Below are 11,350 nucleotides of genomic sequence, written 5' to 3'. Positions count from 1 at the left end.
CAGAGGTGGGAAAGGCAATTGCTGCGTTTTGTGGGTGCTGAGGATGTCCTGTCCCACCTTTTTCCCTGTGGTCCATCCCTAGGAATGGTGTCTGGGGAGAAGTTGGGATGTTTCACCAAAGCTGTTTCAATAAGTGGCAGTTTCCTGTCTCCATCCTCCCAGATGAACAGTGGATGGGGGCTGGGACCCCACCCATGCATCCCCCCCAGTCCACTACCTGGTGCTGATGGGACATTTTTTTGGTGCTCCCCACCCTCCCCCTTCCCCTCCATCTGGGGCTCTCTGCTCCATCCATGGCTCCCTTCCCTTTGCATGCGTCTGATCTCACCATTGACCCCAAATGCAGCCACCCATCACATCCCCATATCATGGAGCAATGGCACTGGTGGCACCATGCCACAGGGACACAGGCTGGCAGCAGCAGGGCCCTACCCAAGCCCTGCTTGAGCAATAGGAAAGGGAACTGAGGAAAAAATGGAAATTAAAGAGAGGAAAGAATTAATAAGGATCCTGCCTCAACCACAATGACGTTGTTTCAGGAGAGCTGATACCACACGCTGGCTAACGCTGCTCCTCAGAGTGTTTTGGGAAGCACAGAGGTTTTGGCCATGCCCAGGTGCAGATCTGGTGTGCTGTGAGTATGGTCTTGGTCCCTGCCCAGCCACTGATATTCCCTGGTGTCCTGCCGCTATCCCCAGCCAAGCGCTGCACCATGAGGCAGCTGTTGGCATAAAGCAGAACCCTGGCAGAGTGGAGATTTGGGGGAAGAAATCTATTCCACAAGGCAGTGCCCGTCCTGCTGGGTGCTGCTGTGGAGCCATGCCCTGAGACACGGGACATCGTGGAAGCTGGAGGGCTGCTGGCTCTGGCTGCACAGGGAATCCCCCTATAGTCTATGTATAGGTCACCCTGACTACACTGAGCACAGAACAATCTGTGTGTTTCTAACAATCCCCTCTTCCATACACCAAGCTCCATGTGGATCACCTGTATATCCATGTGGATCACCTGTATATCCTCCCTAGCCCTGGTGTTAATTGCTTTTTGCACTTCCTAGATCCCCCAGTCACGGCCCCGTAAGGCTCCTTCCTGTGTTTCCTCCATCCCGGGGTACTTGCCCTTTAGGGGAACGTTTCCTCAGAGGTATTCGCAGCAGGGATGGCAGAGGAGCAGCACTTTGTACAAGCTGTGCTCAGAGCTGCAGCGATGTCCCGACAAAGCTCTCCCATTATTCCTGTGCCTGATGTCCATGGGTAGCTCAGCCTCTTTTCTTCCCTCTCCACTGCAGGAATCAGCTCTGGCTGCTGCCAGGGTTATCTCCATCCTCCAGCTTGCAGCACGCTCTGCTGGTTCCCCCGTCCCTGTGAGGGCTGGGGCTCGACCCCGGCCGGGCAGCACGTGCTCCTGCAGCGGAGCACCAGGGCTTTATTCTCACATCGCCAATAATAAGCTCGGAGATAAAATCAGGAGAAAAACTGGGGACTTCTGGAAGTTCCCCGCCTGCTGCCTGGGCACGCGTGCGTGCTCTCTGCCCCAGCCTGATCCCAAGTCTGAGCCGGGGGCTGCAGGGAGGGCTGAAGCCAGACGCCTGTTTCTAATAAAGCTCGGCTCCCGCCGTGAGCCGCGCTCAGCCTCGCCCGCTCCAGATGATAAACGGCGGGAAGCCGCCGCCGGACGGACCTCGTGGTACACGTGAAAAGCAGCTGAAGGTGAAAGGCTCTTGCATCTATGCACTGGCCCTGATTTGTGGCATAAGGATGCCCTAAGAAGCATCTTGCCCCAGCCCTGTCCCCCGTGGGGGGCTCGGGGGGGCTGCGGGGGGCCGGAGGCGCAGGCGGAGGCCGGGGCGCTGCGTGGAGCGCAGCAGGAAGGAAGCGCTCGGCGAGGACACAGCCAGCACTGCGTGCACGTCCTTACATGTGTGCTATTTTCAGCTTGACGGGGAGCAGGCCAAGTTCTCCAACAGATTGAGTTGGGAGCTGAAATCCTCCTCTCCTCCTCCCCGCTGCCCAGCACCCACTGCCTGCAGGCACGGCGAGTCCGAGTGTGTCCCGGGCACCTCGCTCTGCCCCGCGCAGTCCGTATTCCCATCAGGAGCTGAACGCACCCTGCTCTCTCTCCCAGTGGTGCCGCTGCCCCACCTCGTAGCAAGGCCACGGATCTGACCCTGCTCAGGGGCCAGCGGCTGCAGCTTCTCCCTTTCCCACTTGGGCTAGTCCAGATACCCCAGCCAGCATCCTCCCAAACCCAACCCAATCCCATCACGGATCTTCAGCATCACCTGCCTTTGCTTCACTCATGCACACTCCCACCTGCTCTCTCCTTGCTTTTTTTCCAAGCAGAAAATATCCCTCCTTCCCTCCTTCCTCCTCTTCCCAAATTCCCCCTCCCTCACCCCCTGCACTGTGACCCCTCCAGAAGTGCAGCTGCTTTTGCAGCCGTGTCCTTGCCCTGCTTGAAATGCAGGAAAGAAACCGATGTGCAACTTACTGTCTCGGCACCCTGTAATCATTTTGTCAGCCAAAAAGCACTTTTGTCAAACCCCCGCAGGCAAACTGGGAGGGGATGGATTGGGGAGCGGCATCTGACACCACTCCCTGCTTTTTTCCCCCCTTTTCCCATCTGAGGTTTTGCTTTACAAGTGGGACAAGCATTGGGTTTTTCTCTCCTCTCCCTCTCCGCGTGTTTCAGCAACTGTCCAGAGAGAGTGAAAGGAATAAGGGAAATGTTGCAGGAGAGCAGCAAGGCCGGAGAAAATGTATTGCCAGAGGCTGGGTCTGCTCAACAAAGTGCAATTACGCAATGGGAGGAGAAAGCTGTTTGGCCGGAGAAGGGTTTCCAGCAGGGACTAATGGAGCCCCAGGCTTGGTCACCTGGGATGGCCCCTAAGTGTCCCTGGCCCCTTTCAGGTGCTGGGGGACATTAAATGGCTCCTTCTGTCCAGTACATGAGCTGCTCTGAGGGGTCTTACAGTGGGAGGTCAATGGCATTGGTCTGCTTTGTCCTGAAAGCAACAAACTGAGGGACGGCGGCTGCCTGGGCCAATCCTGGGAGCCCAAACCTTTCTCCAGGGCCAAGTCCCTAAAGGAGACAGGGTTGTCCTCAATGTTAACTCTTCCACTGCGGCTTCAGGAGGGGTGTCCCTTTCTCAGCCCCTTCAGCTTCTCTGATGAGTGTCTGGGGTCACAGCAGCAGGTGACAACAGCCCTTTCCTCCAGGAAAAGGGTGGAGGCAGTTGCAGTCAGCATTTCATATGGCCTTGAGGACAGATGGACTTCCTAAGGACAGGCAGACGGTGTGGGGGGGACAGGCTCTACTCCAAGTATGGGGACCTCTCCGCAGCCTGGGAACGTGGCTCTCTCTTCCCTGCTTTCCTTTCGGCTGGCACTTGCCAGAGCACCGGGGCGAGCTGCCTTTGCCAGCCTACATCACATGAGCACCACGGGGAGTTTGCACAGAGCCGATCCCTTCTCCCTAACCTTTCCACTAATGAGGAAGCAAATTCCTGGGATGGCTGCAGCGCTGGAAGGTCGGAGCCATCACAGCATGACAGCCCCACGGCTCTGCCCATGGCCCCATCCTCCTTTCCCACATGCTTAGTGGTTTGGGGTGTAATGAGGATCGAGATGTTCCAAGGAAATCTCGTGTCCAGGATGGCACCATTGACTGGAAAAATGATGTGCCACAAAGCAAAACGCTCATCGAGCCCTGCCTAATGAATGGGCAGTCGTTAACTCTGCATGAAGTGTTCGCAGGTCTCCAACACAGAAAAAAAATCCCCAAAACCCACTTGCAAATGCTGCTCGTCTAATTAGGATACCAGGGAAAGCTCATCCATCCTTATGCGTCCGGCGTGTCCCCGAATGCGCACGTGAAATCCAGGCCATCAAACACTCGGAGCTGGAGTCGCAGCAAGACACTCCCGTCCGGAGACATGTCTTTAAATCATCCCCGAGCTCTGGGAAAACTGCAGACAGCTCGAGAGCGGAAAATGAAAAGGCGAAACGTTGCTCCTGGAGCTCTTGCCCTGAATTATTTGCTCAGCTTTAATAATAAGTTACACACAAGCCAAACTGAAGCCGCTCTGATCGTTTCATGGGGAAAACCAGTCCAGTGGATGCTGCAGAGCGGTGCCTGGTCCCTGGGTCCTCCAGGACCTTTGGGAACTGATGTGCTCTGGGAAGACGGGCTGAGAAAAGAGGGAAAAAAAACCCCCTCTCTCTAATGGGCTTTTGTGCAGTATCCAGGTGTGGGAGCTGGGATTGAAGCTTTTCATTGATTATCCTGCAGTTGGAGGGGACGGCAGCGGTGGGGATGATGTTGCTCTGTCTCCTCTTCGCTGGCCCTGTTGCTTCCATGGGTGATAACTGGCAGGCACCAGCAGGGAAAACTCTGGGCTGTTTCCCTGCCTTATTCTAGGCTGGTTTAGCTAAATCTGGCTCGTTTAGGATGAATCACTCCGGCACTGCTGGTTGTGACCTGCTGGCCACTGTGCTTGCTGAGCTTCTGCAATTCCTCTTTTATTGGTGAAAATGAGAAGTTGCTTTTTCTGCCCTTTTCTCTGGGATCAGAGATTGCCAATAATGATTGCCTTAAACACAGGCTATTTCCCAGCTTGCTGGGGATGGGATTGCTGGGTGTTCAGTGCCGGTGGCACCAGGAGCCAGGCCAGCTCTGTGTTAACATGGTCCAACAGGCATCTTAATTTAACTCTCCGCAATTTAACTCTCCTTAATTTAACTCTCCCCTTTCTCAACTTTATCTTTTTTAATGGAGCAGAGTGGATGAGGTCTTGCCACGAGCCATGTGTTGCATCCTGCACACAGGGCTCTGGGCTGCTTTCCATGTGTTTCTCATGGAAAGGTGATGTCTGGGCTGGATCCTGCTCTGTTGAGCTGCAGTGGATCCCATTTTCTCTTGTGCCTGATTCTACAGGATCACATGGAGCACACGGAGCTGTTCACACTGAGTGCCTGTAGCTGAACACATCTCCCTGCGTTTATTGGTTTGTGTTTGCTGCTTTTTCTCCTGTTCCCTTTCCATGGGATTATTTATAGCCAGGCCAACTCTGCTCCCGCCCTCCTCTCCCTCTGACATACCCAGGTGTTACCTTGAGGAGGCAGGTACCTTGTTCCCAGTGAAGGATGCTGTCAAGGCTTAGCCCAAGGGCACAGGTTTAAAACTTCCTGCAGGAACAATTTGCTGCAGGAATTATGCTGAACCAGCCAAACTGGGTGGTTTCAGGGGATCAACCAGGACTGTGCTGAGATGATCTCACCCTCTTGCTTCCAGCCTGATCCCTTTGCTTGTGTAACTCAAACATGTTTTGCAAGGAAAATCTAACCTGATGATCCTTCTCCCTCTGGACTGAGCCAGGACCTGATTTCGGTGTTTCTGGAAATAGCAAAATATAATTTTTTCCCCACATCTTCTTCTCTTGTGACTCCCGTAAGAGCCATGAGGATTCTGCTGATGCCAAGTCATGTGCCCGAGACAGCAGTGGGTCTGGGCTCATGGTTAAAGGACGTGTAGATGAGGCACTTGGGGACATGGGTCAGTGGTGGCCGTGGCAGTGCTGGGTTAACAGTTGGACTGGGTGATCTTAGAGACCTTTTCCAACCCTAATGATTCGGTGTGGTGCAGGAAGGCAGGGTGGTCTCCAGGAACCCAAAGAGTGGCTCCACATCCACCTGGTTGCCATCCGGACCCAGCAACCTTTCCCCCAAATAGAAAATGTGCTTTTGGGGTAAAAAACCCCTACAAAACACATTAAAAAAAATCAGTATCTGCGATGCCATCTGTGTCTGCAGCGTGGCACAGCAGGGACAAGCTGTGCCCAGACCGCCAAGCACCTATGCCAGGGAGCTGAAAGAGGTGGCACAAGCCTTCCTCCTCCTTTTCTCCCCCTGGGAGAGGAATGTCCTGTTTCTCTTGGGAACAACATATCTCCTTGGCATCTCTCTCTTTAGAAGCTTTGATTTCTTTTCCAACTGTGGCTCTCTAGCCTCAACAGCATGTCTTGGATATTTTTTTCTCCCAGCAGTCCCCCTCCTGTTGATCCCAGGGGGAAGGCTGGTTGGAAACCTCTCCAGGAGCCTTGGCCAGAGGTGATGGACAGCTGGGGGCAGCGAGTTGCCAGTTCATTTGTTTTCCTCGATGGGGTTTCAAAAAAAGTGATGGGCTGATGAGTTTGGAGTCTCAGGGGGGCAATTTCCCTGGCAGCATCCAAGTTGTGTCACCTCTCTGCTTGGCTCTGTGACGACAGTGTTGATTTGAATTCTTCCAACTTAAGACTGATTTAAATGATGGTGAAGTTGGGGGGTGGCGTGTGGGAGTAGAGCACTGAGCGCTATTCTTTTTCGGTTGTCATATGCCTCCATAAAGACTTCTGCCTTGGGGATTTGCATAGATCCGTGGTCCAGATTGTGCTGCAAAACCCACCGGTGGTCCTCAAAGCTATGGCAACGCTTCTGTGCTGGCTCCCGAGGCAGATGAAGCTGGGAAGTTTAGGTGTGTTTGCAAGTCTTATGCCATGATTGTTCCTTTCTGGGTTTGGGGGATGCAGACGGGGCTTAGAGTGCAGCTGGGAGACCCTGCTCTCCTCCTGACCCACAGTGTTCCCCGTCCTCTGCAGCCCCATCCCCTGGGGAATGTCTGGCTGCACCTTTATTCTATTACTTCCTATTCTATTCTATTCTATTCTATTCTATTCTATTCTATTCTATTCTATTCTCCTCAGCATGTTCTGCTTTGCCGAGCGTTCCCAGCCTTGCACTCCAAACCGCTCTAATTTGATGGCAAGATGGTGAGGTCAGGAAAAAAACCCAACATTCTCAATGTTTTTGTGAAAAATAGGTGTTTGGGTAATGACCTCATGGGGAGGGAGGCTGCAGAGTGAGCCAGTCTCCTACCAGTGAAACCGCAGGAGGCGAACGAGTGGGATTGTGCAAATGTCCCAGCCACAGGGAAAGCTTAATTCGGTGGTTGTAATAGCTGAGGACACGCACATCTGTAGGGAAGCAGGCTCCCTTCCTCGCGCTGCTCCCAGAAGGGCTTGTTTGTTTAATTTTATCTCGCCGAGAAAATTATAAACGGAAAAAAAAAAAAAAAAAAAGACAACCACCACTCTGTGGTTTTACTCAGCTGCAGCACAAAACCACCCCAGCGGAGCCTGGAGAGCGCCGGGAGCGAAGCCCTCGCCTGAGCCCAGGTATTTCCGAGGGGAAGAGGGGCAGCGAGGGGCCGTGTGACGGCGGCAGCCCCCGCGCTCTGCCAGGACCCCGCTGCCTGCTGGCACAGGGCCAGGCAGGATGGAGCCGGCTGTAGGAATCATCAGAGCTGGAGAAATCCGGACATTGCACTCGCCACTCTGCTCCCCCACTTCCACCCCGTGCTGATAAACCCCACTGCCCAGGGCAGCGGTGTCCTAGAAAGAGGGAGGTATTTTCCCTTTGAGAGGCTGGAGGAGGATGGGGGTCTCTGGGGACCCCAGCACAGCAGCCTGGCTTGCCCAGGCGCCACCAATGCACCTTCTGACCGAGCAGAGTGGGCAAGGTTGTATTTTGGGGCAGAAAGTTGAGATCTTTGTGGTGGTTGGTGCTTTGCAATCTGCCATGTAAACCCCGCCACAGAGATGGCTGGTGCGGCTGGATAACGTGGGAGCGCCTGTGCTCTGGTTTCAGCTCATTTTCCTCGCTGTCATTAGTTTAAATTTCCGAGGGAGCCTGGGCTTGGCATCAGACGCTGACATCCTTTAATTTAACAAATGTAAAAACGGGAGCGTTTCCAAGTGGAGTGATTAGAAACGTCCCGCTCCGTCCCGCAGCCGCGGTGCCGGGCGCTGGCCGGGCCGTCGCCCCGCGCTGTCACCGCCACCCCGCTCCCCCCGCCGGCAGGGCTGCGGCTGAGACCTCCCACACTCGTCACACGGGTGTGACATCCCATCATCACCATCCCTGCCCGCTGCTCAGCGCTGTCGGGAGCTGCCGATGGGCCCGGCTGGCAAGGAGCAACAGGGGGGCTGGATGCAGGAGCGCAGCTCGCCGAGAGGAGGGAGGGGGACGTGCCCCCCGTGCCACCCCCGCAGCACCCACTGAGACCCTGTCACCCCTTCGCCCTGGCAAGGGCCTTCTGCGCCTCCGGGTTTGCGTAGGATGGCGCGTGTCCCTTCTAAGCTGCTTAATGAGGGTTAAGAAGCTAACGGGCTTATTTCCAACAATGATTTCCATAGCTCTGCAGGTGTCCCTGGAAGCAGAGTGGCCCTGCTCCCACCCGGGAGCATCCTGCTGGTGTTCCCACCAGCCAGCCTGTGCTGCCATGAGTTTGTCAGTCCTCAGCCAGCTGCCTGAGTCAAATCGGCGGCTCTCTTCAGGGTGGTTTAACACCTTGTTACAAAGATCCAGGCTGTGGTTTGGGTAGGGGGTGGCATCCCTATGGATACATCCCCCACCGCCCTGGTCCCTCTCACTCTGCCTCCAGAGCATCTCTGCAGCATCCCTGGGCGGTCGCCTGGAGACGGCCGCTGCGGGTTGCCACAGCGACGGAGCCTTCACTCAGCATCCCTCCAACTCTGCAGCCTTGGCCGAAGTTTGGCGAGAGAAAAATATCCCAGGGAAGGGATTCCACCCTCCCCTGGGGTATCAAAAACAGGGCTGGGGAAACTGAGGCAGAGCTGGTGGAGTTGGAGGCAGACATCAGGTGATGGAGAAGGGTTTGGAAATTGGCTGCTGGGTATAATGGGGTAAAGAGTGGTGGAAATGGGGCTAGTGGAGGGCAGGGGGTACCTGCATTCTCTGGGGTGGGGGTCAGCAGTTTGGGGGGCAGGTGCTGGTGCAGCACTTCCACACGAGCCCTCCCAGCAGCAGCCATTGACAGTCACCATGGCAATGTTGGCTGTGCTCAGGCATTCAGCATGTGCTGGGATGGACTGGAGGGGTGTGCACACCCTGGGGGGGATCAGCCACCCAGAACCCAGACAAAAACTTGGGGTCCCCTACACAGAATTGGAGGACTGGCCACAAAACCATCAGGGTCCCTCAGGGATGAGGTTCCACAGGGTGACATGGTGGCACAGGCTGATGCCTGGCACTTGGGACCTGCTGTGGTGAGGGAGAGGAGGGTGAAGCCCTTTGGGGTGACCGTGGCTGTGGTGCCCTCCACCAGCCCCACCACAAAGGGCTCCCCCCAATCCCAAGCCTATAATTACAGACGATGTCCGTGGAGGGCGAGGAGAGGTTACGTAACTTCAGCGTTTGGAAAATTCTTTCTGCTCCCTTATCGGCTTTATAAATATCTCGACCTGGGGCCAGGCCAGGCAGGGGGGAAGGCGATGACAAGGGCTGCTGCCAGTCCCCATGCTTGGGCCCCTCTGCTCACTGTGCCTCAGTTTCCCCATCTCTATGGACAAAAGCATCCCTGCTTCATCCTGCTGCTGTGTTGAGGGGAGAGCTCCTTGCTGCCTATGGGACCAGCAAGTGCTTTTCCCCTCCAACAGAAAAAGAGGGTGATTTTTCTTCCTCTCCTGGAATAGGCTTGAGGGTGGTTTTGGGTCACAGATCTCATTAAGTGGCAATTAAGTGGCAAGACCAAAGAACCAAGGTCCTGCTTGCAGCACTTACTGCCTTGCTCTAATCTGGTATCACGTCCCCCAGGTTTGAATTTGTTGCGTCCTTCTGGCTGGTCTTTCACTTCCTAAAAGTCCCTGGGTGGGGGCCATGCAGTGCCTTTGCCACTGTATTTTCCCAGCAGGATGCTGGGGGTGAGTGCCTGCCCTGTTCCCCCTGCTCCACACAGCACCATCCCAGCCCTCCTGACCCCCTGCCACCGGCACAGCCAAGCCAGGGGACAGTGGGATGCTGGTGCGTGGCTGATGACCACTGCAGGAGCTCCAGGGTTTGAGGGGGGGCTGGAGCAGGTCCCCTGCTCACGTGCACTTGCATTTATGCCACTTGCAGAGTTCTGTGCCCGCGGGGATGTCGGAGGGCGGCCGGGGCCGTGTCGATAGGAGCACGCACAACGCACACAGCCAAGGGCGGCCGGGCCGGCGTTGTGTAACTCTCCGTGAGGCTCTTCACCAGGGGCATGTCACCGTGTCCCAATGCCACCAGACTTGTCATCCTCCCCAATGCCACCAGACTTGGCCCCTGTCCCAGCCATAGGGTCCTTTTGCTCTGTGCCCGCCCATTGCCATCACGGCCACCCAGCCATGCCAGGATTCTGCGTGATGTCTATTTTTACCGCTCAAGGGATGCTGGTGGGCAGGACCAGGACCCCAGAGGTTCTGCAAGCTCTTGTGGGTGGCAGCAGCATGACACCACCTTTACCTCCCCAAATCTTCCCTTGACAGCATTTTGGGTTTGCCCGCTGGTGCCCTTCTGCTTGTCAGCCCATGTGTGCACACACAGCAGTGCCCGGGCTCGCCAACGCCAGGCTTTGCACTTGCCTTGTTCATTGTAGGGTTGCCCAAGGACACACGTGGGGGCTGTTATTTTAGGGCTGGCCAAAAAAAAATAGGGATCCCTTCATTGCTGCTGTGATCCTGCAGTGTGTGCCTGAGCGAGCCACCCACCAGTGACCTGCTCTGTGCACAGGAGCAGGGAGGGAGCACAAGCAGATGTGCACCAAACCTTGATGGTTTAAAAATGACCTTTTAAATACCTTAAATGCCCAGATCTCTGCCACAGGCGTCTCTGTGGCTCGTCTGCTGAGCCCCTTAACAACAGAACCCAAGGCTGGGGCACAGAAAGACTGAGTCATTTTAGGGATCTCAGTGTCTGTCTGTCGGGTTCCTTCATGGCCACCTCAATTTGAACAGGGCTTTCCAAGCAAGGTGGGTGGCCTGGGAGGGACAATGGGTGGCCTGGGTGGTGGCAATGGGTGCCCTAGGATGTGGCAGTGGGGTGTCCCACAAGACCTCACCCCCAGGCTGTGGGCTACCAACCTCAATGGATGCTGACGTCGGGCAGAGATTTGACTTCTTGCTGCCAGGGCCAGGCTGAGAGGGCACCCATGGCTGGTCCCCGTGGGCAGGGAATGAGGGAGGATTAATTGAGTCTCTGATCTCTGACGGCGAGAGGGGATGGGAGCAGTGACCCCCCCAATGTTATGCAATGCCTGTGCTAAATCTTCATGCAGCAGATAAAGACAGTCCCCAAAATACCCTGCCCTGCCTTTGCTGCCCTTCAGCTACTTGGGTTTGGGGTCATGCCTGAAGTCTGGGGTTGTCCAGCTCTCCAGTGACAGCAAGGAAGGGTTGAAAGGGCAGAAACATGGGGACAGAAACATGTTACCCCTGGGAAGGAGGTTTCCTCCAAACAGGCTCTGCTTGAGGAATGAGAGCTTTAAAGGGAGC

The 11,350-nt window shown here is 55.5% G+C and overlaps 1 protein-coding gene across 2 annotated transcripts in view; it reads left to right on the top strand.

The window, feature by feature from the left end:
• The window catches only part of LOC125334248 (ATP-sensitive inward rectifier potassium channel 12), a 33,270-nt gene that overhangs the window by 9,466 nt on the left and 12,454 nt on the right, over positions 1–11,350 (top strand). Inside the window, exon 1 of one of the 2 annotated variants that reach the window (XM_048320919.1) lies at positions 7,141–7,210. The exons of the other annotated variant lie outside the window; for it this stretch is intronic. The gene's annotated coding sequence lies outside the window, so the exon portion shown is untranslated. Of the gene's footprint in view, positions 1–7,140; positions 7,211–11,350 lie in introns of those variants that run through there. 2 annotated transcript variants of the gene reach the window in all.

The sequence above is a fragment of the Corvus hawaiiensis genome, chromosome 16, assembly GCF_020740725.1.
Source record: "Corvus hawaiiensis isolate bCorHaw1 chromosome 16, bCorHaw1.pri.cur, whole genome shotgun sequence".
In the NCBI taxonomy this organism is placed as follows: Eukaryota; Metazoa; Chordata; class Aves; order Passeriformes; family Corvidae; genus Corvus; species Corvus hawaiiensis.
The sequence above is the reverse complement of the archived record's forward strand: the minus strand, read 5'-3'. Positions and strand labels throughout refer to the sequence as shown.